This window comes from Accipiter gentilis, chromosome 18 (assembly GCF_929443795.1).
Source record: "Accipiter gentilis chromosome 18, bAccGen1.1, whole genome shotgun sequence".
Lineage (NCBI taxonomy): Eukaryota > Metazoa > Chordata > Aves > Accipitriformes > Accipitridae > Astur > Astur gentilis.
Genome location: NC_064897.1, coordinates 25,495,735 through 25,523,464, shown reverse-complemented (window position 1 = coordinate 25,523,464; position 27,730 = coordinate 25,495,735). Strand labels below are relative to the sequence as shown.

The 27,730-nt window shown below is 41.0% G+C and overlaps 1 long non-coding RNA gene across 4 annotated transcripts; it reads right to left on the bottom strand.

Moving 5' to 3' along the window:
- Window positions 1–5,297: 5,297 nt before the first annotated feature.
- Window positions 5,298–27,730, bottom strand: LOC126047677 (uncharacterized). Of its 4 annotated transcripts, XR_007508671.1 has the most exons (8): window positions 27,602–27,730; window positions 23,188–23,292; window positions 18,494–18,717; window positions 17,115–17,206; window positions 16,964–17,008; window positions 15,550–15,688; window positions 11,367–11,456; window positions 10,109–10,927 (listed from the first exon to the last, which is right to left on the bottom strand). It is a non-coding gene; the product is annotated as an uncharacterized LOC126047677 (long non-coding RNA). The 4 variants fall into 4 exon arrangements; XR_007508673.1 differs by lacking the exons at window positions 10,109–10,927; window positions 11,367–11,456 and adding an exon at window positions 5,298–5,690; XR_007508672.1 differs by lacking the exon at window positions 11,367–11,456 and having other exon boundaries at window positions 18,494–18,703; window positions 23,173–23,292.

Sequence of the window (27,730 nt, the reverse complement as noted above, 5' to 3'; positions counted from 1 at the left end):
GAAGAGCAGGGGAAAAGTTACCAGGCATTGTTATACATTCATTACTGTGACATATTAAGCAGAGAGCCAAAGTAATGATAGAGTAATGCAGCCAAAGAAAATTACCTGTATTATGTTGTCATAGGCGATTGAGACACAATCAGTTACACGTATACAAACCCCAGGAATTGTTTAAAGAGCAAGTAATTACAGGGCCAGTGGAGGAGGAGTTTTAGATAAATACTCTCATGAATTATTTACTGTTAGACTGTGGAAGTTTTTTTTCCTGAAAATAATTGCAAAAAGTAGCCACAAATCAGGCTCTTTGCGGAGCCGGCTTAAAGTAATGAATAAGTATGTATGTATTTCTGTGCTGGACTGTGCCAGAACTGTCTGACCCACTCTGGCAATAACAGCAGTTCTCTATTTTGTCTACTTTTACTCCTCAGTGCTGAAGAAAATAAAATAAATGTTTAGCCAGGAATTTAACCTCCATGTGACCTTCTTGATTTGCAAGGACAAAAAACTCCCAGACCTTGGAATACCGCCTTCTGCCCTCCTGGTGTGTTTTTACATACCACATGACAGCTCCTGAAGCCTACCTCTTCCTACGAAACTTTCTCCTTTTCAGACAGCGAAAACGATGAAGAAACTTCTGAGATCTCCTAGAGTACTCATGATTCATCATGAGTCATGATGCCTTAATTTTGGAGTACACTGAACATGAAGGTTAAACTCATCTTTCACTAAGGAAATAGCTGGGGCTGGATTTTCAAATATTTTTAGGCATCAGGAGATTCAAGAAAATGCTTAACGGGATTTTTAAAAGTTCTTGATGTGGTTAGGCACCTGATTCTTATCACAGGCGCATAAAAATTAGGCACCTAATTTAAGCACATCCTCCAGTTCAATCCGTCATCGATGGACCCAGAGGGCTTCCTCCAGAGGAAAACTCAGTCCATCAAATGAGAGGTGAGGAGAACATCCGTGTCTCCCCAGTAAGTGGAGAAGCCCACGTTTTCTCGGAGGTTTAGTGGGCTGAACCCCACCTCGATGCTCAGCTCCTGGGGGACGATCCGCCCCTCAGCCGCTCTCTGGCCACGGCAGCTCTGAAGCAGCCGTGCCTCCGCCCAGCCATAAACCAGCCCCACGCACCCATCCTGCACTCCCATGTATCACCCTGGGTGGGATCAGGTTTGGAAAAAACCAGGGAACACCCAGCAAATGCGCACTATGGGATGTCCTTCCCTTAAAAATCCCTCAGCGTAGTTCCCGTGCCTCCAAGACCCGGGCGCAGCTGCAGGACTCTCGGTGTGCAGCTCCCGTCGGGGTCATGGCCGAAGCCAGTCCTAAGCAAAATATTTCTGCACGAACCAGTCTTTACCATCGCTGGTTTCCTCCCCCAGAACCATCAGAGACCTTTATCGTGGTGTCTGGGGGGCACCTGAGCAGGCAGACCTGCACCGGGGTTCAGCGGGCACCTCGACGGGCACGTCCCGCTCGTGACAGTCGTGGCCGGGCATCCCTTGTGTCACGCTCGTCGCGGCAAGAACTCGGCACATACGCTCTTCCCTCGGGTCTCTCTATCCGCCGGTGATATTGTACTTCTGCAAAATAACCGGAGTGTCCTCTGGACAAAAAAAAAAAAAAAAAAAAGTAACTCGGTAAAAGGGAAATAGGATCAGGCACAAGCAACTCCCGCGTGCTTGTTGTGCTGTGGGCACTGATTTTCTGGGGGAAATCTATGTATAAAGATGAAGATGCTAACTCTTAGAGATACTCTGACGCGAGGTTCATCAAAGCTTGAAAATCTACTACATTGCTACCAAAATTCATCAGACTGCCTGCCAAACTCCCACTGGCTCTTACCCAGATTCCAAGCTACCTGAGGAATTATTAGTTTAAAAGCTTCTTTAGATCTTGTCGGCTGCATCTAGTTCACCATGTATGTAGATAACATTCACAGTTCATGACAAAGGAGATGGGATCTGACTCCAGGGTTCCCTGTCCTATTTTAATAATGCAAATGGTTAACGGCTGTAATGAGGGTTGGTCAGGGTTGGTTTTTTTGCTATTAAATATATTGACCTGAAAATTATCAGAAAATATGCTTTTATTTTTGCAACAAAAGGTGTAAGTTAAAAAACATTATTTAAGAAATTTTCACTGAAGGAAGAGTGTCACAATACCAGGGCTGCATAACAGATAGGGCAGTCAAAAACAAATAAAAATATTTTTAAATTATTAAAGTGAAATATTTCTCTCTCACTTGAACTAGATTTTGTGTATGGGGAGGGTTTCTTGCTATGAACATTTTTAAAGAATCTGTTTCTCTTATCTGAAATGTCAAGAAATATTGTCGGATTTAAAGTGTTTCCCACTCACATCATTAAAGACAAAAAAGCAGAATTGATTTACTCATATGTAATTTGAGCAACATAAACTTCAGATACCTCTTCCCGCACTGACCAGAACACCAACACAGTGATTTTACCTGTTCTATTTATTACCACACAGTTAATTTTACCCAAACTGGTATTTAACACTCTACATGGGACCTTGCTAATGGTCTTGATTAACTGTCCTTTGAGAGCTCCTTGCATTCACATTGACACTACCGGTGATACAACATTTCAGGCAGTCAAAATATACCTTTAAGAAGCAGTAAAAAGATAAATCTGTGACTGTTTGAAAGAACAACGAGCTTTTAACTTTCACAGATTAAGAAAAGGGGAGAAAAAAAAAAAAAGAGAGAGAGAAAAGAAAAACCTCTCAGGGGTTCGTCTAACAAGCCTAATTCAACAGATAAAAGGAGTGCTCTGCGAAGGGAGCTGTGTTCATTACAGTGTTAGTTCATTAGAGGTGAGGTGGCACGCAGCTGAATCGTGGCCCACAGCCTCCATGTGCTGACATCTGAGGCCGAGCATCCCTTAATGCTCCGCTTCGGGATGCTGAGCCTACCCGCTGTCGTCTCCTTTTGCCGTCACTCCTCGCCCGGCCCGGCCCGTGGGTTATCCCGATCCCACGTTTCTGTCGTCACTCTGATCCAATCCCCCGATGGTCCACATCATCCCGGGGCCACGGTACCTCGCAAGGGCTGCCTGGATGACAGCACGCATGTCAAACTGGAGCAAACTGGTGTGAACTGGAGCAAGCTCCCGCTGCTCCCGCTCCTGACTGCTAACCGGTCCCAGGGGATCTGAGCTGCTTAAGGGCTCTTTTAATTCATTAGGGGGGCTGGAAGCACAGGCTCACATTCCCGTCTCTTTCCCAATTTCTGATATTTTGCAAGTAGCAGTAGAAACATCACTTGCCAGGGTTTCCTGACACTTCCCTTTACAAGTCTTTATTTTCAACTTTTACTTGCTTCAGCTGCACAGATGTTTCCCATGTGGGATTTTCATCTCAGAATAAGCATATGCATTCCTTAAGTTTTAACAAAAATGGTTGAAAAATTCCCTGAAATGGGGCTAGGGGAAGAGACAGCACTGTTTTGCCATGACAGCAAGTAGGTAAAACTTTATTTTAGAAACTGTCATCCCCCCATCCTTTGGAGGTTGTACATTGTCTTTGGTAGAGGTGGCCTTTCCCCCTTCTACTGTTGCTATGGAAAACAGCTTTTACTTGGCAAGGCTGTGCATTTGAAACATTTTATTTGTGCTCATTACAGACTTGTTAGAACTTGGCGGCTAAATGTTTGAGAGGGTTGTAGAGGCCAGCTCGGCTCTGTAAGCATTGCCCTTGGGGAAGACCTGGGTGGGCTCCCTGCGGGGCAGGAGAGGCTGAGCAGTGCTCCAGGCAGCCAGGCAGGAGAGCAGGAGGCTGGACGCCTGGTTTTCCTGCCTTCCCAGCATGGAGATTCCTCCAGCAAGGAGAAGGAGAGAGCAGCGCGGCACAGCGTGCTGGTGGGAGAGGAGTTTACGGGGCTCTAAGGGGAATAAATGCATAGACAGGAGTCTGAAAACCAACGAGAGAGGAGAGGGAAGTGGGGAAATAAAAGGGGAAAGGAGAGAAACCTCCCCGGCCCTCTTCTAGCTACCAAGAATGCTGCTGTGTTTTCTAAATTCATTATGCTTTGCTTTAGGTTGTAGAGGAAAAGTTCCAAAACAGCATAAGGTAAGGTCAAACACTTGCTCCAGGATAACAGTAATATCAAAAAACATATGCTGTGTTGTGTTATCACCAATTAGCAATTGCTTCCACTGTGACAAATGGTCTCTGAATCACCATACTTCCAGGGTAAGGAATACGTAGAGAGTAATTGTGAGTTACGTACATCTGAAGTGTTTATGTAAATTCTTATTGTTAATAATAACAACAACAATAATGACAATAGAGAATCCCCTGTTTTGCATGGTTGTGGTTGCTCAGAACAGCTGTTTTAATGAGACATCTGCCAGTGAAACAATTTAGCCTGAGGATAATGAATAACTGTTACTTAACTGAGACAGTATTAGCATAAACTCTGCTTAATGGGGACACATTTGGCCAGTGAATAGTGATTTCTTGGTACTTATCTAGGTGTTTAATAGTGAAAATTACGAGCTTGTGGCAAAAATAAATGAACGAATGAATAGTCATATAGTATACACCGTGATTTTTCTGCTTGCTTTAGTTTGAAATACCTTAAAGCGATCTTGACAGAGAGTGAATTATTCAAAACTTAGAGAACCTTTGTGGTGGGTGCTTGGAAATGCTGAAACACTGATGATCACTAAGAGGCATGGTCTTTGTCTTTTACTACATTAGTTATTAAAATATGAAGACACAATCATTTGTATCCCTATTCTATGGCATTCTTTTCTCTCATCTGAATCTTTCCATATATCCGTTATGCAGGTATATGCGCATATGCGTGTTTAACACACCTTACTCTGGGTTGTTTCAAAGCTAGGTAAACCAAACATCCAGAATGGCATTTCAGGTAGGGAATTCTGTTCTGAGAGACTCTGCTCAGCAGAATTGCCAAATTTTTCTAGTTCCTATATAGATGTGTTTCAGAGTGCTGAGACAACTGCATAAAAACTTTATGCTGTGATGGGCAAGCACAGTGGTATGTTCTGATTGAAGTTATAGACATGATTTTTGCAGACTGCTGTTTGTCCATGCAAGAAGCAAAAGCTTGCTTGTAAGTGATAACATTTGCTTTCAAGGGAGATGGACTCTGTGTGTGTGTGTGTGTGTGTTGGCTGTTATCACCTGGCTTTAAAAAAAAATGCTAGCAAAAACTATGTTCTTTCTGAAATAAACTAGAATAATGAGGTTAAACGAGAGACCAGTGCAGTGTGATTCAATTTATTTGGCCAGACCTATGAATGAAATGAATATGAACCATGGGACATTTGAATGCTGTGCAAAGCTATCTGCTATTTCTCTTGAGGAAACTAAATGAATCCTTTCTCGGATAAGATAAGAAAGACTGTTACCATATTAGTGAAAGAATTTACCAGATTTAGAAGAATCCCAGACAGTCTTTCACCTCATATTTACAGCTGTCTTTTCCTGGATATAAAAAATGCAGCTTCTGTCATGTGGTGACTCTAAAGGTAGAAGAGAGGCCTTGGGATCTGGAAGACGGAGAAGACTTTGGTCACCTGTAAGCAACTGATGTCTGGAGCTCTCCAGAGAAATACACACCATTTGGTGGGCAATCCTGACACCTGCCTTCATTCTGGAACGCTGGAACATTCTGGAACTGATGAAATTCCCATCTGGGAAATGTTAAGAGAAATTGACAATTATTTTGAATGTATTGAAATATCTTGTTTCATTATATTGATTACTTGATGTATTGATATAGCAACATGTATGTACCATTCCTATATCGTGTCTAGTGTTAGAAATGTCTGGCGAGAATCATTCGTAATAGTCATGTATGTTTGAGCAAGGCAAGTAGACTCCCTTTTAAGCAGGAATTTTAGGCTGTGATTCACTTGACCTATTTTAGACACCTACACTAAGACAAGATGAATCTGGAGAAGTGAATCATACCTGTTGTGTCTCTACTGCTCCGGACTCTTGTTGAAACTGCAGCAGAGTTTCTGGGGGCTGCTCGAATTTCTTCAAGTTAGAGCACCCCGGTAAGGTTCTCCAAAAAGTAACAAAAATCAGAGCCACCTTTGGAGTTTGCTAGCATAGCTATGTTGCTTAGAAAAGGGAGACAGACTTGCTGCTGATGGCTTTTCTGACAGCACGCCTAAACTGGGTTACGTTGGCAGGTTGGTGGGACAGCAATATTGATTTTGGAAAGTAAGACAAGCCCTACAGTCAAAAGACTTTTTTCACAAGGACAAACCTTTCTTGTGTACACTTCGGGTCCATCATGAGCGGGGACCTACTACTCCTTTCAGCACCTGAGGTGGGACTGAGGAAGCTTTGAAATCTACAGGAGGGAGACGCTCTTGTCTGGCTGAATGTAGGTGATGATTGCTGTTTGCCCAAGAGCTGAGATCAGCGCTCACAGAGAATAGTGTCCCCGCTCCATAGCACTCCACCTCTCATCAAACATTTGTGTGAGTGAGCTGGGGCGACACTCTTTGGTGGCCCGGCCACCTCTACCCCAGCTGTAATGAATCAAGGCAGTCTGCTCTTAATTCCACTTTGCATCATGCTCATTGTTACGCCTGGCTTGGGAAAAAGGGCAGAGCAGTTCAGATTGGAAGGGATCTCAGCAGGTCATCTGATGCAACCCTCTTGCTCTAAACTGACTTCAAATTTACATCAGGTTTCTCAAACCCTTGTCCAGTCAAGTTTTCACTATATCTGTAGATGGACATTTCAAGCAACAGCTCTATTCAGTATAGAGACTGCAATCTTTGCTCACCTCTGTGCAGCTACAGGCCGATTTCGAGCAAAGGGCTACTTCGTGGCCTGGTGCAAAATCACAGATGAAATATGCCAACATACCTTTAGCATGTTACAAAGTACTAGAAAAAGGATATATAATTAAAAGGTCCAAGGACAAATGAAGAGAAGGTGCTGCCCTGTATAGAGAAAGCACTAGGGGAACTTGCACAATACAGCTATTTGGGGAACTGGCATGGACTTGAACTCTTACTTGCTCCAGCTTCACAGACTTAGTCTTGGCCAGATATCTCAACCATTTGGCTCAATAGCATTCCAGAAACAGTCACATTTTCAAAGTGATGCAGCAGGGAAATAAATTACCTCTATTATGTGAAAAGTAACAGGTGTGTAGTTTTTGAGAAGGAATTTCGTGAACAAGAGACTGAATTTGTCTTGGAAAACTCAGATACCAATAAATACAGGTGATATTGTGCATGCACTAATTATACACACAGACTTGCACACAAAGTTATATCCAGACCACATGAGTATTTCATTATGGCTTGAGGACTCTTTGGACAGCTTTGAATTTCTTGCTGGAATCGAAAAACTAGTGCTGTAGCTGGTTGTCTCAAAGGACAGCAAGTCAGACATAAGTTGTCAGGGTTGGTATGAAATACTTTAGCCTTAGTTATTTTACAAACCAACTAAAAAACTTTGTTTTATTGTTTCTTCTTTCCGCTCACCCCCCACAGCTCCTCTGCACCCTTCAGAAACATTGAATAGAACTGATTTCATCCAGGATGTGGTTGTTCATTTGCCATGTCCAAAGGTAAGTGTGTTTGAATCAGAGGGTTTGTACTAATGACTTTCACTGTCCTTGCTCTCGGAGGTACATCAAACTTTTGTGTACATGAAGACTCTGTAAGGGAGCCTGTGTTCTCAGAACTGAGCTCGCACCCATAAACTTCTTGCTCCAGTCATAGAAATGTCACACAGCTGGTGAAATTGCTTTAGCCCTCCCAACCTCTGGCTGATGCAAGGCTCACGTACTTTGACCGCGAATACTACTGAAGTCCATTAATGGCCTGCTTTTATTACATTCTTTCTCATCCACAGAAGTAATTACTAGAGACGTACATGTTCTCTGTGACTCTTCCCACTTGAGGTCTCCCCAGAGCCAGAAGGACAGTGCATATTCATAAGATCAACCTTCATCCTCACACTGTATTTTCCCCAGCATTTTTGGAAGTAACAGAGAGGAACCTTTGTAAATTTAAAAAAACAAAATACCTTTAGTGAGAGGTCAATACTTTCTTATTCTGTGTCCAGCCAAGGAATATAATTATTGTGTGATCCTCTTTGTAAACTAGAAACAATTTTGGGGCCCGAGGATTGTTCTGTGTACTCTCCTGAAGAACTCTAAGATCTCCTACTTAGTGTGGGATTAGTTGTACAACTGCTAACAAAATGGGGTTCTGATCTGGGAGGGGGGTTCTCAAGCGTGCTCATATAAATACTAAAAACAATAAGAAAGGCCATCTAGAAGGATTGCTGGAGGTGCCTTAAAGGAGCTCTCTTTTGACACCTTTGTTTATGAGTAGAAGTGCTTCCTTTTCGAGATGCACACACACAATTTGGGGAGCATTTTCTTTCTTTTTTTCCCCTCTGATTGAAGTAACCTTTCCGCTATGTGTGTACACTGTAAGTCAACAATCCTTCCTCTGCTGCAGGAGCTCAATTCATTGCTTAAAGGAAGAATAAAAAAGAAACACACACTGGATCAAAAAGAAACAAGACTGCAGGTCTGAGAGAGACTTGCCCTTGGCATTTCCTCTTGCCCTGCTCCCACAGGCAAGCAAGACTATAGGGGCCCTCTGTCAGTCTTATGGAAATACATTTCATCTGAAGTAAATGTTACCCTAGCCCACAGATGCCATAAAGAAAAATGTTGGTCTTCTAAAGTTTAAAGGAGTGATCTCAATTGTGGAAAGGGCAGTGGCAAATTTGGGGAGGCTTTGCTTGACCTCTCTTGATCTGGACTTTGCTGATAAACGCACACAAAGTGGCCCAACAAAGAATCCAATTATAAAGCGATTAAGAATGCTGAACCTGACAGTCCCCTTGACTGGCCAAATGTGTGTGCCCTGGCTGTGTGAAACAGAGGGGCTCCTGCTCATTCTGTGCTGCGGGTGAATGTAAAACAGGATTTTGGGGACTTCAGCTTCTACTTCAGAACACAAGAGGCTTCTGGCAAGAGTTGTGGCCATTGTACAGTTAGTCTGTCGCTCAAAGGAATCCATTTCAAGGGGGAGTTTTAAACATGCCAACAAATTATAGCGCAGACATGTTGGGTTTTTTTAACATTGCTCACCAGGTTTTCACATGCTATACATTGTCATGCTATACAGACCGTTTTGTGGTAATGGCAGATCAGAATTGAATGCATAGCGCTCTTTCTCCAGCAAGTCAGACTCCAACTATTTGAGCTAAAGGAAAACCTGTGTTAAACTACCAGTGAGAGAGAACTTTAACACACATATGATCTGCCCACTGTCCAGGAAACCTATTGAAAGTTACCCGGTTTAGCCCATTCCCCATTTATGTGCAAAAGGAAATTGCTGACAGGAGCCCTCATGCCTCAGTTTATAGTTTTAAAAGTATTTTTAACCCAAAACACTTATTTGGCTTTGGCTTTTTTTCCCTCAAATATGTGTCCTCTGGCAAAGAAATATCATAAAATTCTCTCCTGAATCTTCTTGAGCACCCTAACCTGGGCATTTAGTGACCCCAAATTCCTCAGGCCTGGGGTGCTGACACATTTAATATTTTTCTGAAAGGACAAGAGAGACTTGGAGAATAAGGAGAGCTCTGAAAACTCTCTTCTGGCTATCTCTCCACAACAGAAACAGCGGGAAGAAAAACTTTACAGCAAGTATCTGCTGCCTTTCTTCTACTCCTCCTCCTACCAGTCATCACAATATGGGAAGGTCCTCTTATTCCAGAGGCAAATATCATTGGAAGTTAAAATACTGCAGCGTGGGCTGACAGAAGACTTTCCATGGAGGCTCAACTGGAGGTGACTGTTGCATTCAGGATGTGAAAGCAACAGGCTTAAACTGAACCTGGGGAAGCATGTTCTGTTGATGGCCAAGTCCTCGGTTATGACACAAAAGATGCAATAAGCAAGAGATTTACCCCCGCGCTTCCATTGCACAGGAACAGAAGAGGCAGCTCTGCTTGCCAGAGATGCTTACAGAAGCAATAGAGGCTTGCTGGCTTCCAAGGAGATGTTTAATGCAGTATCATCATCAGTATCCTGGGGCAGGACTACAGCAGGAACTGCCAGCACGATCGCTCTACAGGTAGAGGGATCAGTGCATGAAAACAAATGGTAGCGCTCAAGAATGTCAGATTTCATTTGGAAAGCAATTTTATTGTGTGGTTTCCAAGGTGTTATTACTATTCCAAGTAAACGAAAAAATATTCTAAATTGATAATGTCCTTCTAATCCCGTATCTTAATTGGCTGAGAGGAGTATCTGCTAGTGCAGAGAGGAGCAACAGGTTTTTAGAGTAATAATGAAACTACCCGCCTCTACTGCGCTTTTCATCAGTAGATCTCAAAACACTTTACAAGAGGAAGTCAACTTCACTATTTATATTTTATAGAAATAGATTATGCAGTTGATATTACACTTTTTTTATGTCTCCATACACAAGAAAAGGATTTTGTAATGGAACAAACTGTCTTTTGCAATGAGCAAATCACTAGTATTTAATTAAACTAGAAATGGGATGATGCTCATCAGCAGTTTTAAAATAACCGTGACTCCACACCTCTGGGAATATCACTTTTATAGTCAAATAAGAAAATACACAGAACATAAGATTTGCATGGGAGCTTTAGTCTCTCTTTTATTTCCGTAACTACCACTAAGGCCTTTCCTCCTGGACAAGGAAGAATAAATACCTTCAATGAAGAATGTGCAAAAGTTCAGTGAAGTGGTAGAATTATCTAATGGCTAATTTAGAGATGCACATAACCAGAGCAAAGAGGTGACAGTTCTTTATACCAGCTGAAGTTGCATTTCCTGAATTCCTCTTCAGAAGCATGGTGTGTGTCTTTGATCACGGCACTTCACTTCTCTGAATCTCTGATTCTGTTGGGGCAATGATCTGTTAAAAGTCTGACATTTTCAAGCACAGAAAAAAAGCACCTTGTTGCTAGTATTCCAATTATTATCAACATTTGAGAACGTAGGCTCGATATTGTATGTGTGCATGATACTGTATGGTATGTATGCGCACTCAGAGAATTTACTGATCCTGAGGTGCAATTTCTTGGTTTTCAGAGAGTACATTTGCAAGGAGTATCTGAGATCTTGAATAGGTATCTCTCTTCCTGTAGGACGGCAGCAGCTTTTTCAGTTCATGTTGTTCAACATTTAAAAAAACCCAACCAAACCCAAACCAAATACCTACAGAAATCATCTCTGTTTTATTGTGAAACACTCTCCTTTGACTTTTCTACCATGTCAATCTTGCAATTAAGAAACCCCCTGACATATACTTTTATGTAAACTGTAGGTGAAAGCATACTGACAGTGATCCCACAAGGTGTCACAGCCTCATCCACTTGTTCTGCTGAGCAGGCTCTCTAAAAGCAGCATGTGATCTTGTGTTCCTTCCCTAATGCCCAGGGTTAATTCATTAAAACGGGGGGGGGGGGGGGGGGGGGGAGGGGGAAGGAAGAGTTTGCTGCCTTAATTCGTATTGTTATTAAATAATGCATTTAAAAAATCAAAATTTAGTTTTCTCCTCTTTTGAATGCACTGTTTCTCTCACTTAGGGAGACCTGTTGTCTCAGAGCACAATTTGTTCCACTGGAGTGGCAGGATTTCATACAGGCATACCCATGCTAGCTTTGAAGTCTACATCTCCAATACCCATGGCAATACAGAACTGAGCCCAGAATAAATATTTGAGCATGCGATACCTCAGACCAGTTTTACTGTCTGCTTTAAACTTAGCGCTACTATTGCCACGCTGATAGAAGTTTCAGTGGTTCTATATGAGCTGTAGTTAGAGCTATGACAATGGTTTTGTAAACCCTCATTTTTATTTTTTCTCAAAACGTGTTTTCATCCAGATATTTAGTTTTCCTTGATCAGGATTTTATTAATTACTTTTTTCCCTGTAATATTGAGGCTGAAGCAGAGCACAACCACTCTACAAACCCTTATGACGTATCTTCTAGAAGAGTGTCTTCTGTAATTGCTGGTGCCGCTGCATCTTGGTGATTTCCTACACAAGTCTATTAGTCATCAGAGATGCTGCTGGAGAAGAAGCTCCAGAAGAGGGTGGCACAGAGTAGTAATCAGGGAGGACAGGCCAAGGGGGGCTGCTAGGACAGTGAGATAGCTGTCTTATTCCTCTACCGTTGGCACAAACAGTAACCTCTCAAATCCCAAGGGAGCACACAGAAGCTGTTCCGCAACACCCTGTGCCTGCCAGCCCAGAGAAATGTGTGATGGGATATGGGATCATGAGTCCAGGGTGAGAAACCGCAAGGATGTATCATTCATTACCACCACCCACAGCATGCCTGCAGATGTGGGACCTGAGAACAAGAGTGCTAGTGTGGAGAATGTCAGGATGCAGAAGCGTGGTAGGCTGCCGTATGTTGGCAAGCACAAGATTACCTAACCCATGGTTAGCATGCAGTGTAGGCAGGTTTTATTAGCAAAGTTCAGACCATGATGTGCTAATTAAAGAAGAGGTTGTCCTAGTTGCTAAGGAAATGAATGCTTTCTGTAATGCTGCTTCTACCCCAACAAAGCATGTTCTCAGCTGTCCCTCCCGTGGCATTTGCCAGAAAGAGGGGTCAGGGCTTGATATTGTTGCTTCTGTGATTACAGTGCTCCCATGAGCCGATTTTCAGGTCAAGAGCCATAGGTGAAACAGAAGCCAGGGAAAAGTAGTTTAAAACACTCCTTTATCGGGTACCTGTCTAGTGACAAGCTCCTCTTAAAACTACTGGTTTCAGGGTTTATTGTTTTGGTTTTTAAGCTCAGTTCTGCTTCTTTTGGGAAAGATGCAGTCCAGACTACGAGATTTGTATGCTTTAAAATTGGTCTAACTGTCAGCTCTTCTGTAAGGCAGAGGCTGACTGAGTGCTGGAGCCAGTCCTAGACTGAAGGAGATGTAATGGTTTGCATTTTTTATTAGTAAAGAAGCTGGCTACCACCAGACAGGCATTTTGTTTAGCTTAGTCTCATGAGAAAGCATTCTCTGATTCGTTATGCCTCTACCATAATACGTACTGTGCATAGGCAGCTGCTAGAAACATAAGGATGCACCAATATCAACAGGACTGAAAACTGCATATTGTGAAGTTAATTTGTAAGTGAAAAACTGTCTTCGTGGGGTGGTCCATTGCTGGCTGCTAGTCCCACAGCAACTCTGCCATCCTTCATTCTCAGTGTGAGATTTACGTCAGTCCCAGCTTGAAAGTTAAATGATTGTGTACAGCATTTTTTTTCTTTCCCCTCTGCATCCTCCACTGAAAGCCTGTCACCAGCATGACAAACCTTTCTCCTCTGTCACTCTCTGGGGCAATGGCTGTCTGGCTGTAACTTTGTCTCTGTGAGATCCCAGAGACGTGGCCCTCCTGTGTCATGGAGATGGGCAATAATAATAAAATTCTCATTAAGAGAAAACTGTCTCTGTCTTTGGAAGACAATACAGCTCTACATTAACCTCCAGTTTCCAGTATGCTGGACCACTATTTTTTTCTTCCTATGCTTTTACTTCCTGAAGTAATATTACTCTAGCTGTCTATTACACCGGAACGCGTTCCCTTTACTTCATCTGCTTCCCTCCTACCTCAATGCAGACATTGCAGCATCTGGCATCACCCTTCCCTACCACCTGGTTCATTGCTGCATTCTCCAAGGAATAAGTTGCCATTTTCCAAAGACCTTTGAAGTCACAGATTTCCACTTCTAACTTTCTCTCTCTGAGGACTCTAACCCCAATGTGACATTTATATCTCTTTCTCTTAAAAATGCTGCCTCTGCAATTTTATCTGGTCTAATTCTGCATTGCAAACTCTGCAATATCATTTTGCTAATTCAAATGTTTCATCTGCATTGCATTCTCCAGAAAGGGGCAGTGAAACCCTCATAACACAAGAATATTTAGCTGAACTTCAAATTGGACTTGACAAATGAGCAGGAACCTCTTGCTGCCCCAGACTCATACCAGAGACTGGAACCTGCCAAAATCTCCAGCTGCCTGCTGGAGGCAGATGTGGACTGTTAGACTTCAAATATTTGGGAGGAAGTTCTGAGAGAGGGAAAGGCAGCAACAGTTGAGCCTAAGTTTTTGCCCTGAGTTACTTTTCTTTGGTGTTTTGGTTGTTGAAGTGGTTGAGGTTTTTTCAAACAATCTGTTAGTAAAACTGGAAACAGAAAGGATGACACCTTGGTGCTATGATGAAGAGAGCATTTTCATCTGCATTTTGGTGGGGACTTCATCAGTTTACAGGGAGGGACAAAAGCAGCTGCAAATATTCTCAGTGTCTGTTGTGTGAAGAACTGTGAGTGCTCACATGGGAGAAACATTTGCCATAATTAGGTATTATTAGTCTCAGCGGTCAATGTTCATCAGAAGTTCATCCTGTCTGACACAGTCTTGGTCTGTGATGAAGCCTAATGCTTCAGTCCTTGCCAAATTAACAGGAAACCAAGATAAACAAGACATCTCTAAAGATCTTTGCTGCATATAAAATGTACCAATCATTTTAAAATCTCTTGCAACAATCTGCTTGGATAAGATGTTAATGCATTTATTGGAGATGCTGACATTTAATAGAGAAATTTACTTTCAGCATGATCTATATTGGTTAGTAAAAGGGGGCAGGAGTCCTTGAAAGATGCAAAGAACTCTTAAAAAATTAGGGATTGTTCTCTACAGTGTATTTATAAATCAAATATATCTGTTCTTGCTTAAGTTCTAAGTTAATTTGTACTTAGAGTGGATATTCATAAAATGCCCTCTCCTTTTCATAAGAGATCAGATCAAGGATAAGCTCAGCCCTTTTATCTTAACTTTTGCTTTGGTATGTAACATTTGAAGACTGACTGACTACACCTCTTTAGTGCACAAGCTCAGGAAGGGCAAGAGCCAACACAGCTGTTTTGTCATTCCCATTTAACCTCTATAGGATTATCATTATTTTACTCATTAATGTTCCACTGCCTGTCATCACATTCAGTGGTCTTTCTATTCAAGTTGGTTACTGATGGGACAGTTGGGCTCAATAGTTAATTACTTGTCAAATTAATCACTACCTCCACGTGTGAGACACATCTTTACTGGTATAGAAAGTGTACTGCATTTCCAAGGAGGAGGCTGCAAAACTAACTAAAGGTATTTTGAACGTTCCACAAGTTGTATGAGATTTGTTGAGCTACCCATTCAGTGCGCTGGGAAATCTGTGGGCTGCTATTCAGAAGTTTTTAGTCTTATCTGCTCCTTCTCTATGATTTTTCTCCCATATTTCACTTTAGTTACTTCCTTCAGTTCTCTGACACAGTAAAGTCTCTTTTGCCTTCAACCTTTGCATTTATTTTTGCATAGGTCTCTGGCTCCATTGTGTACCTCCACCTATTCTTTCACCATGCTGCAATCTCTTCTCCCTGCTATTCTCTCCTCCCCACCACACCTTTTTTTTTTCTTCTCCCTCACATGTTCATAATGCTTATTTTTATTTACTCACTTTTGGGGACTTGCATTCAAAGACTATCTTCTTGCTCAGACACTCCCAACCTCCTCTGGAGGCCAAGTATCTGTCAGCGTTCCCAATCCTCCAGCAACCTGTCCCTGCGTATGGCTGGAGCATTGGCTTCTTGTCATAACTGTAGAGGAAGGAGCAACAGTGACTCTTTTACTGTTGGCAGCCATCCTTCTTTCCCTCCCATGTGCTCCTCATCTAGCAATACCCATGAGTTCCGAAGAACCCATGAAAAAGTCATCAGACTGGCAATTCTACATTTCCCAGCATCCCATTACCACCAGCATCTTAGGAGCTGAGTTCTGAGTTAGATACCAAAGATACAAAATGTGTATGAAGATTACATAATGTTCTAATCAGGTTGTGTCTTTTTGCTGAAGGAAAAGATCCTCTTATGGGCATTCCCTATGCTTTTTGTAGAATAGCAGTGTAAAAAAAAGGTTGCTAATTTTCAGTGCCTACAACAGTATGAGCATTTAAATGTATATATTCCCAGAGGAGAACCAGCATTAACAGTGAGTTAAAGCTTTTAGACTGTAAATCCCACCAACGCAAGCCATAAAGGGAAAAAAAATAAAATAAAAGAAACCAAGAAACAAGCAGCAAAGTTCTTCAGTGCCTTGTCTGTGCCCCACACAATTGTTCTTTATTCTGGCTACCTTTTACTCCCTCCCACTGCCCAGATGGTTCCAATTGCACCCATGAATTACTGCTTTAACAAATCAAGGGAATCTGGAAACATAGGAAGTGAATAGATCACAAATTTAGAAAAGAGGTTCTTATAACTACAGAAGTAAAGAAGTCAGGTTGATTTCTTTTTTCCCCTCTGAAGAGAACATGTGTCAAACTGAAAAACTAGCTCTGTGTTACATACAGATTACTGCTTAAGAACTTATTTCCCAAAGCAATGTTTTCATAACACCAGTAGTAGTTTACGCCTAACTAGTTCTTTACTACTGCGTCTTTTGGTTCTCTCTGAAACAATTACTTCTGTGACAATCAATTCAGACTGTTTAATTCTTTTTTTTTTTTTTTTTTCCTCAAATAAAGGGACTGGTAAGGTAGGGGAACAGAGCAGATTCCTGTCAAAATCAGTGGAGAGATTCAGTGCCTGATGGGATGTACCTCACCTGCGTTTTTAGTGGAGACCCTGCAATTCTAGGAGGGGATTCTGCATCATTCATTCACCAAGTCTCACAGTTCAGAACACAGTGAGACCGTTACTTTATATGTATGTGAATGTTAGATAAGGTTTTAAATAATTTATGGATCTGTCTACTTGGGAGGGGGTGTTGTTTTGGCTGTTGCTTTTAGAAAGGCGGTGAGTATAGTTGTATAGAATGTGAATAGCACTGTATGAAATTACTTATCTCTCACCCAGAACTACTAAGAGTAATACCTTTAGGTAGTATTTCTTGATAGAGAAAAATGTAGTAAGCTTTTCCTAGAATTAAAAAAAAAAGCATTTAAGTTTACAAATATATATAGCGATACTACCTAATAATCTCTAATAATGATAAATGGTTCATGCACATTTCATTTCCACTCACCTTCTGTTCCCATATTGTCCCAGACTGGGTCACCTTCCACCATTCCAAATCTCTTAAGAGCCTGCCTTTTTTGTTTGCTTGTTTGACAAAACCTACCAAAGACAGAGGTGAACAGGGCACAACAATTTTTATAATTGCATCAGAGGGGATTTCTGGTATACATGTAAGCCCCAGTCCTGCAAAGCAGAGCCAGCTCAACACTTCTCACAATATATGCAAAACACGATGTTTCTGCCTCAACGCAGAGGGACTAAGGATGGGGCTGCTATTGCTATGAGAAAGGAATTGGAGGGAGACAGGCTGCAGACCATATGGAAAGTGTCCATCTCCAGCAACTCTGAGAGGGTGGGTAGCATGTTGCTGGACACAGCACTGGTGGAGAGACATCTGAAACCCAGCAGTGGACTTCACAGCAGATATCCTGCCTGTTCTCTGGGTGGTGGCAGCTGCAATCACAGCCGCCAACCTGGTTTTCCATGGCCCTGGCACAGCCAGTTGGACCACAGCTTACCTGGTCCACACCTGGGGCTAGTCTGCTGCAAAGGTTTACATATTCCTATAAAGCTGCCTTGATTTCTCTGAGAAAACTGGCAGCATGCAATGTTTAGCATGTCTGTATAGCTTTTTCAGAGTTGTGGTCTCAACACCCATAGTCTTTGGTGACTCACTGAGGCTAGAGGTGGGATCTTCAATCTTGTCCCAAAGAGTTTTAGACCTCCACCGAGCCACAGCACTTGCAAGAAACTCTGGAAAATTCCTGAACTCCTGCAGCTTGACATCAGAAAACCATGTAACTATAAAGAACCTGAGATAATTTGCAGTGACTGCTAAAATTCACTTGTAACTTCCTCTCCCTCCAAGTCCTGTTCATTGGGACTCATGTTACACAGCATGTTCAGAATCCTACCTAATTTCCATTTGTTTGGGGCATAGTTTTTAACATGCATGCTGATTAGAAGGTATGTAATTTTTCTTACTAACAGCCTTAACCAGTAAAAAAGACATTTGTGCCCACATTTCCACCAGTTACATTCCAGCCTGGTGTACTGTTGTGTTCATTTCACCTAAACTTTATAAGTACCTGATGCAACTCTTCGGTTCCTTCCTCTTTGCTCACCGCCTCCTCCAAGTCCACTCCATAGTGTTCCTTTACGGTGTCTGGTTTGCTTTGACACTGTTATCCCCCAGGTTTAAATAGCCAATGTACTGCTGATGTGGTTCATCAGGAACTGATGTCTAGATCTCAGGAAAGCAATAGGTTTGAGCAGCAGTACTGGGGGCAGATCTGGTAACACCCATAGTAGCTACAGTAAGAAGCTAAGGAATGAAGTGTACGCTCTACCCATCTGCAGAAGAGTTTGCTCTACTACCCAGCTTACCCTGACAACATTGTGCAAGGTCCCCAGGCAATTGTTGTGATTGTTTGCCCTCAAGTCGTTTGGGATTTTGACATTCAAGTTGGCAGTCTGGTGTTGAAGAATGGATCCTTCAGAAATATGGTGAGGTTTCAGCACTGTCTGACGACATCTGCCAGCTGAAGACAGTACCCAGGAGACAGATGAAGTTTCCAGAGCTGAAGATGGAAATTTCTTTTTTTTCTTTCCTGCTCAGAGAGAAGTAGGTGTGAATTTAAACTGGTGGGGACAGGATATTTTTAGTATTGTATTTCTTAGTAATTACTATTAGCTACTTGTCCTCCTGCATTGACTCTTCCCACTTCATCCAATTTTAGAAAGTAAGTCCATATCATTCTGTCCCTGGTGAAATGACGCACAATCTAAACGAAACATGCACATTGCTTTCAGATTTCTAGAGTTAGCAGCCTGCTAAGAAGTTGACACATCGTTTTGAAATAACCATCTTCACTCTCTAGAGAAAGGCTGATGGCCCAGGGTCTGCTAACATTCTCTTCTGAGTTTTAAACTTTTGTTTACAAAAGTAAGGGAAGAAGGAGATATGAAAAAAAATAAGGTATCATCTACATGTTTGCATGTACAAGTACATTTGGCAAGTACACAGTTGTGGGGCTACTGACCTTGTTACGCAATCCTGTCATTCAAGGGATGTTCATCAGTCCAATACATGTTAAGATTCTAGGGTAGAAAGTGTCACTTTCTGACTACGCTTTGCGCAGAACTGCACAACTACCCCATGGCCAGGCTGGAGATTGGGTCTACTGAAATTTTCTTCAAAGGATGCCTTTGAAGTATCATGTTAAGCATCAGTTATATCAGAGATGTACACTATGCTGAAACTCCATTCATTGCACTGTGTATCTGAGGCATATTTGTGAAGTCTCAAGCTCTCTGGCCAACCCAAACATTTTGTGACAATTGACTTCAAGCATGTCCTTCTTCTGAGGCTATTCTTTTTCTTCTGAGGCTACTCTTTGCAGCAGAGGAAACTGAAAATTAGTATTTTCCCAAAGGCTACCTCCTTTCCTAGCAGAAAGAACATAGGTCTAGAAAATTGACTGGAACATAGTATTAATTCAGGTGGTGTAATTCCTCTTTCAAATCAGCCTTCTAATGTCTTAAGACAGCATGCTCTGCTTGTACTTCTACTGGATTTGACATTTTGTCACCTGAAGTCAGTTATATGGACATTCTGCTACAAGTTACTGTAGGAAGGATAGGCCACAACTTCTTTTGGTCTGAGTCTAAATCTGCTCAACAGTAGTAAGAGAGGTTATCAAAAGAATCATTGTGTGCACCCGATTACTAGTATATAAAACAATTGATTTACTGAGGTAATGGGGCAGATGGATGGAAATCAAGCAATGACAGCTGTATCTTCTAGCACCCAATTTGTCAGTCAAGTGTCACTTGCATCTGAGCCTTTACCATGTGTATGCTGGTGGACAGGGTTGTCTTCCTGTTTGTGCCTTGTTACACTGATGCTGTCAAAATATTCTTAAAAAAATATAATTCATTAGTGCCCCAGCTTCTTCAAAAATGCTCAGAATGGAGTGCATCTGTTGTGAGTACTATTTCAGGGAGCAAAGCCCAAATCTGATGGCAGAATCCTATTCTAACTGTAGCCTGCAACAAACACAAATGGTTTGGGGTGTCATAACATTCGGAGACCTTCAATGTCTCTGTTTTTCCAGCATAAAAGACATCTAGGCATCTGACTCTTATTTGTGCTGCTTAGGTTTTTTTCTATAAATGTCACCACTAAAAAGAAACTAGGAAAAAAAGCTTCCTTTTCATATAGGCACTTGTAAGGAATGCAGTCAGTACAAGCTTGAAGCAACAAAAACTTCATGAAGACTCCATCTTCTCTATTCTTTTTCTGTAATATTGAGCCTTATACACAAAAAATACATTAATAGAATATCGCTGTAGTTGCAAACTCAAGTACACAAAGTTAGGAAATGACAACTAAATTCTCATATGCAAACAGAATTTGATACCCCTTTTTTTTCAGACTATGATACAATTCCTAATTACATGATCACAGAGTGATTTCTACCAGACCCTTACTTTATTTGATGTGCAAAAAGGTCAGGTACAGACTTCATGGCACTGAGATCCTGTGTGTTCATTGGAGAAGTGATGTTTAAAATTATTTTCCCTCTCTGTAGATTAAATTCTTCTTTTAACTGACTTAAACACATGCTGATTTCATTGGAAACTTTGCTTGATCTGGTCATTTCTTTTAGGTGCTGCAGGAACTGTGTATTCTGATGCCATCTATGGTAGTAAAAGCTTATTCCATTCCTCAGTGCACAATCTGATACAGACTGCAATTTTAGAGCAAGTAGCAATGCCAGCACCTGTGTGGCTGCCAAGCTCAGAAATGCAAGTACACACACAGAGTGTAAAATATCTATTGAATTGGTTGGGCCTTTTTTGTATCTGTTGCTGGATTCCTTCAATGTCACCTTCAGACTCTGAAGGACTGTCCCTTTTCTGGGTCCAGCCGTGTCTCCTTGGCCTCTAGCATGTCTGACAGCTTTAGTTACACCTAAGAATCAATGGAAAAAACCTTACCGTGTCAAGATACAGTCTGAATTGCAGAATATTGAAGTGTTAAAGTACTTCTCTGAAAAAGAAGTGTTTAATGTTGACAGGTTCATTGGCACTAGTATTGGTCTTGCCTTGTTGCTTGACCTTCGCATCAACTTCCCTGTAACTGCTGTTGAGGCTGAGGAGGATTATCCTTTTGTTACTGACAGTTTCACTCCTGAGATGGGGTGACCTTTCCTATTCTTTTGCCAACGTAGCAAGTCCAGATCATAGCTCACAACTTCTCAAATGCCAGCAAGAACATAGAAACTTTCTTTAGCATTGACAGTCTTGGCCAGAGAGCTGGATGCAGCTGACCGTCACATCTCTGCCCCAGCAAAGGAACATTTTAGTTTATTCACAGTACCCTTATGAAATACACAACCTCTTGTGGCCACTAAACGAGTTCATGTTTGTACGCCTGGCTGTTCGGACTATGCTCCCTGTTTATATTCAGAAGCATGTAGGTATAGTTCTATTGTGCTTTTTTCTGACAAGGATGTGGAAGTGGACTTTCTTCTGTCAATTTTGTTAAACTGCCAGAAAAGATTTGTATTGGGCAGTCTTACTGTTGTGATGGCCAAAAAGCAAATAAGTCTGAGTCATTAGACTGGATCTGGGTTTTATTTTACCCTGCCTTCATTGGAGAGTAGCAGCTGTAATGCTTTCTAGAGAAATCCTCTAGAAAATAATTAAAAGAACAGCCCTCATTGGGAAAAGATACACAAGTTCTAGGATCTGACTGATAATTATGGTCATTTATTTTTGGTCAAAAATATTCCTATTTGACTCATTAGGTAGTGATTCTTACAAGTAAGTTTGGGGTAATTTCCTTCCCCTCAGTGCCTATTTTTAATTCACGTATTTTTTATACAAGTTCTAAAGCCCTGACCATTGATACAAAACTTTAAATTATTTTAACGAGTCTTGATATCATGCATTAACTTGTAATAGGATCTATGTTTTTATCATTCATCTGTTTTAATTTTGTTTACATTTTATATTTGCACTTACTCTTTAGTCCTGTATAGATTTTTTTGGTCAGACTTACAAGAGCTTTAATATAAAATCAGCGTAAATGTGACGAAGGCAGACATGTTACTACTGACACTCTGGCTGCCTATGGAAGTAATCCAAGCATTCCTATGGCACCGTCCAAACATGCCTAACCCAGAGTTAGGGACATCAGAACTGACAGATGATGCTGGCCATAAAGGACATTGCTTGGACTGCACAGAACTTGTACATCAATTTAACAATTCTTAACATTCTTTACTTAATCATTATTAGGCTTACTGTCGTTGGTTGTCTGAAGAGGCATTTTGACGGTGGGAATAACTAATTTGTCACAGGTATTCTCTGAGTTTGTATAACTGGCAGTTATTCCTACTTTCTGGCAGAAACACTCTGTCAATGATTGAATGAGCCTTCCCGCTCTCTTAAAGAAGACACAATTCTTCAACTACTGTAAGGCCAGTTTTCCTTCTAATTAGCATCCTGGCTCTGGGGAGGCCTGTATTGGTAACACTTTCAAAAGTTAATGAAGCTATTCTGAAAACAATTAAACCTTCCATGTATAAGACAGGTCCTTCTAATGGAAACAAAAGGTCTTGTTTTGATGAGGTAGAGTTATCTTCTTTTTCACCAGAGTCATGAAAGGTGTCCTTAGATGAATTAAAATCTAAATGTGTAAGGATAAGAGTGGAGGATTGATACATCCTGTGCTTTAATACTTCAAGAAAGGATAGCAGATATTAATTATACAGGTCTACAATTCATTTAAGGCTTTTCATAGCCTTATTTTGCATTCATACCGCAGGGCAATAAATGGAGAAGTGTAACAAAAGAAACAGAGTAACAAGAGAGAGACAGTATATCCACTATTTGCTTGGGAGTGAGGTGAAGTAGTCAAATAGAAACAAGTACTAAAAAAGAACTTCGTAAGAGTGTGTATGCATATATGTGTATATATATTTTCCCAGAACATGGACTGGGACATAAAGGATAGTTTAGATTGAATACCCCTGAAATAAGTGCAGTTGCTCCACTGACTTCCAACATACCTTGATTTAGGCTTAAGAGAGGGTCAGTTTCACCTTCATAGACAATAAAGTTTAAAATTATTTTAAAGTTTGTCCAGTGCTGCTGTTTTTCTTTCCCAGAAGATTCTGTAAATGAACGATACATGTTAATAAGGAATAGTTATGCTACTGCACAATATCCAGAATTTCACTGCAAACAGCATAGGTGTGAAGATTCCTTTGTAGAGAAAAAAGAAACTTCAAGAACAGTACCTGTTACTTTTTTTTAGGATGCAGTTATGTGTTACTAAGAGCTCTGGAAATACTGGCATTGACTTTATGGAGTATGAAATAAAGTCTTTTCTGAGTTATATAGATCATATTAGCAAAATAGTAATCAACTATTTCTATAAGTAGAAACACAGGATTGACTTGACCATGGTAGGTCCAAACTTAAAGAAGTACTTTCAACCTGAAATCAGATTAATTTCATAAAATTAAAGTTGCATTATATTTATTCTGCACATCTTCAGTAGTTTTTATGGTTTTAAAAGCACTATGCCTTAAAAAAGACGAACCAATCAAACAAACAAACAAAAAACCCCCAACTATTCTCTAAATGACTGAGTCACAACAAATGGAAAGTAGGAATTGACAGCAATGAAAAAAAAATCCACAGAAAGTTCTGCTAGAGATATAAAGTAAACAAATAGGAAAATACCCCTTTCCTTCAAGTTTGCCTTGATATAGGGCATAATACTATCTAAGACTTTAGTATGGATGTTTACCTTTTTGCATCTAGAAGTACAACTGAGTTGTGGGAGTAACCCATAAGAAAATCAAAATAAGTTTACACAGAACAATCAGTTTATTGTCTGAAATGTAGTTTGGCATAAAAGAGAAATAATTTCTGTTTCAGTGACTTCATTTTCTTTGCATTCTGAAAGTTTTAGGTTTCCATGATGTTTTCTAGTCATTTAAAGGCATTCAGTTTACCAGTCTTTATTTTATTTCCAGTTCCTCTAACCCCAGGGAATCTGGATCTTGCTCTGACTTTCTTGGGTTTTGCTGATTTTTCTTTTTTTCTGTTACATGCACAGGAAAATCTCCATTAAATTTTAATTTACTGCCCGTTGTGGACAGCATATGTAACAGAGCTTCTACTTTATACTCAAGAACTGGGAATTTATTTTTCCAGAGTAGATTAAATTTCACTTATTTCTTGTCTGAAAGCCTTTTCCTACTACACAAGATGTTAACAGCCTGTTCTGCAGTAGTCCTGTATTCACTGCAGTGGCAGATAATAGTAAGAATCTCAAGGGTTAGGACTTGTTTCAGACTTTTGGTCTTGCTCTTCATGCTCTGATACTATTAACGGTTGTGCAATTTAGCATCCAGAAGTTAAGAGCGGCAATTTATAAACAAAGATTCACAACCTTCTGTGTTGAAGTGGCTCAGTTAACACGATCCAGCCAGCCTGCTAAATCAGATTTGAATTTCTGTTCCCCATGAGAACACCCTGAATAGTTGATTTTATGAAAAGTAGCTATTTCATCAACTCCACACAAAAGCAGGTCATGGAGAACTTAGCTTTGTCCATACATATCCCATATCTCCACTGTGACACAGCAGCATCAGGCTCACTAGGTATTTAAAATGCTGATTAAACACAGGAGTGTGTGTGGAAGAAAGGGGACAGAACACCTTCCTGGTCTTCAGGAATGTTTTAACATCTACTGCAGCTGGCACATAATGCACTATTAGAGTCGTAAAGCACTTTTTAGTCACCTCCTGAACAAAGCACTGCCTTTTTCCTCAAAAGACCTCATAGTGGTTGTATTCAGCTAGAACAATGAAGCAACTGTAAGAATGTAAAAAGGACTTCACTGGTGTTAAATGAGAGATGAACTTCATGCACTTTTATAAGTTTGAACACTTGTGGGCCTTACTCCTCCCTTTCGCGTAAAATGTTTATACTGGAAAGAACTGTGTTCTTTTCATCAAAACCTAGATAATACGTAAGCATTTGGGGTTTTATAAACAGACTTAATCCTATTTTACTTACTGATGTTCTAGTGTAGTGAAAGTACCATAGCCTGGTTTGAAATTGTGTACTGTTACGCCTTTATCTCTTGTTCCAATAAGGAAAAAACAAAGAGACCAAACACTCAAGTGATAATTTTACATCAGTATAACTCTTATCATAAAATATTATCTCAAAATTGACATGTTCCTATTAAAAAAGAGAGGTTTGGTTTACATATTTTTTTAATAATAGAACTGTTAAAGCTTTGAGATTTCCAACCTTATATAACTGTCATTTTTTTTTTAAACAATATACTGGATGTTACTATAGGTTTTGCTTTTTTGTTTTTTTTTTTTTAAAAAGTAAATAGACATCTCACTCCAGAACCTGTATAGCTTCTGGAGAAAGCTTCCTTCTGGCTGAATGAAATCTGAAGTGCAAATATTTGCATCTAATTTCATCTACCTGTCCTTGGCATAAGGATCCTTCTGCATTGCTTGTTTACTCCATGTCCAAAGCAATTGCCACTTCAGGATTTTCAAGGACAAAGACTGATGAAGTGATTTTATGATGAATATGAAAGGATTACTTGCTTATAAACACAATTTCCAAAAAACTCTACCTTCACAGGTAGTCACTCCTCCTGTCCCTGTTAGGTTTTGTAACCTAGTGGTAATCACTCTTGGCTAGAGCCCCTGACAAACGCAGCTCTGGGTTTGGACAACTGTTGTCCATTTTGTGAGTAGGTCAGCAACCTGACAATGCAGAGCAATTTTAAGTAAGACATTTTGTTTCAGTATGAAGTTCCATAATTTGTCATGTATGGTGGTACAATCCTAATAATCCACGCTGCTCTTAAAACCTAAGAATTTTTGTGGGTGCTGAGACTCCCCTGCTCTAATAGCAGATAAGAACATTTAAGAACCTGCAGAAATTGTTCAATATTTTGTAGGATCAGACTCTGACAATTTACTCATTTTTAAGACATAGTGTGAGACTAAAAAAAGTGAAACTGCTGAGAATTCCAGTAACAGGCAGTAGACAATCTGTTTTTATTAATAATGAAACCATATACACAATACTGTTTCCTCCTCCATACATCCCCAGCACTTTGTTCCTTGTGACTGTCACCGAAGCAGTTACAATCCTTCAACAGTGCAAGAAAACATTATTACATGAAGGCTGATCCTTTAGCTTCACTTAGGAGAATGGGCAGAATAAGTCACTTCAGTATAGCTCATTCCTGACTTTGATTTGCTCACGAAAATAACTAGCACAATAGAGACCAAGCTGTATGTTACAGTAGCTTCTCCAGAAAATCATTCATATCAGAATTAAATTCTTTTTACAGATATGCAGAGGTTGTTCTCCCCCCAGAGATTTCCTAGTTGTCATAGTATGTAAAAATTTGCAGTTAGTAACACTTATGTGATATTACTGGCATGTTCAACATCATGATTTACTTGAGTTCATCTGATAGCACTCTTGACTAAAGCATCAGGAAGTGGGCGCTGCTGGCGACAGAATACTAAGCTTGATGGACCAGTGCCTTAATCGAGTCTGGCATATACTATCTTGCCATGAATAACCTGTTCCAGAGTTCGCAATATTTTGGTACAGCGTGCTGCAAAACATAATTTCTGCCCACAATAAAGCAACTTCCGAGTAAGTTAAAGCATTTCAGCAGTTGATGTAACAAGAGAAATTAGCATCTGCGGTATCTTTTGTAGAATAACATTTTTTCTTTTCAGCTATTCCCTTCTGGGAGAAGCAAGCAGTAGGTACTGAATAGTATCCCTATTATTTCTACTTCTGATTATTTACATTGTTACTCAAAGCACGTGTATACTTGCCTTCCTCTCCCACTCTAAGAATGGATCAATGCCTTTTTAAAATCGAATTGTATGCACATTTGCTCCTCTCCTCTAATATCTGTGCCCCTCGCACTCCTCTCGAAATTTCAGGCACCCCCTCCACCCATACACACAGTTTATCATACGGTCCCCTTAGTATGCTAATGTACTGCAACAATCCATTTTACACCGCTAATGAAGTGAAAGAAAGATGATGAATAAAAATAACAACAACAAAAAAAAAGAGCGTTGAGGGCTGTTCTATGCCCACGGCAGGGAAGGAAGAAAAAAAAAAAACAAACCAAAAAAAGGAAGGTGCCTTTATCCCTTCACTCTGGGCACGCAGGGAAACAACACAGGGACACGCTCCGCCGCATTTAAGCGAAAAGACGCGGTATTCGTTTCTGACGGCTCAACGGTGGTAAAAAGTTGGGTCCCGGTCTCTCCCCCGCCCAGCGTGTACCCGGTTGAAGGCTGGGAGCCGCTTCGCCTCCCTGACCGGCCCCCCCCCGCCGCCAGCGCCTCAGGCGAGGCCCGGGGCCGGGCCGGGCCGCCCCTCGCCCTTCCCCTCACTTACCGCAGCCCCGCTCCGGCACCTCACCGGCGCCCTCAGGTGCGGCCCCCTCAGGGCGGGCGTGGCGCCGGTTCTCTCCTCACAGCCCCTCTCCCGCGGGACGGGCTCGCTGCCATGGCGGCGGCGGCGGTG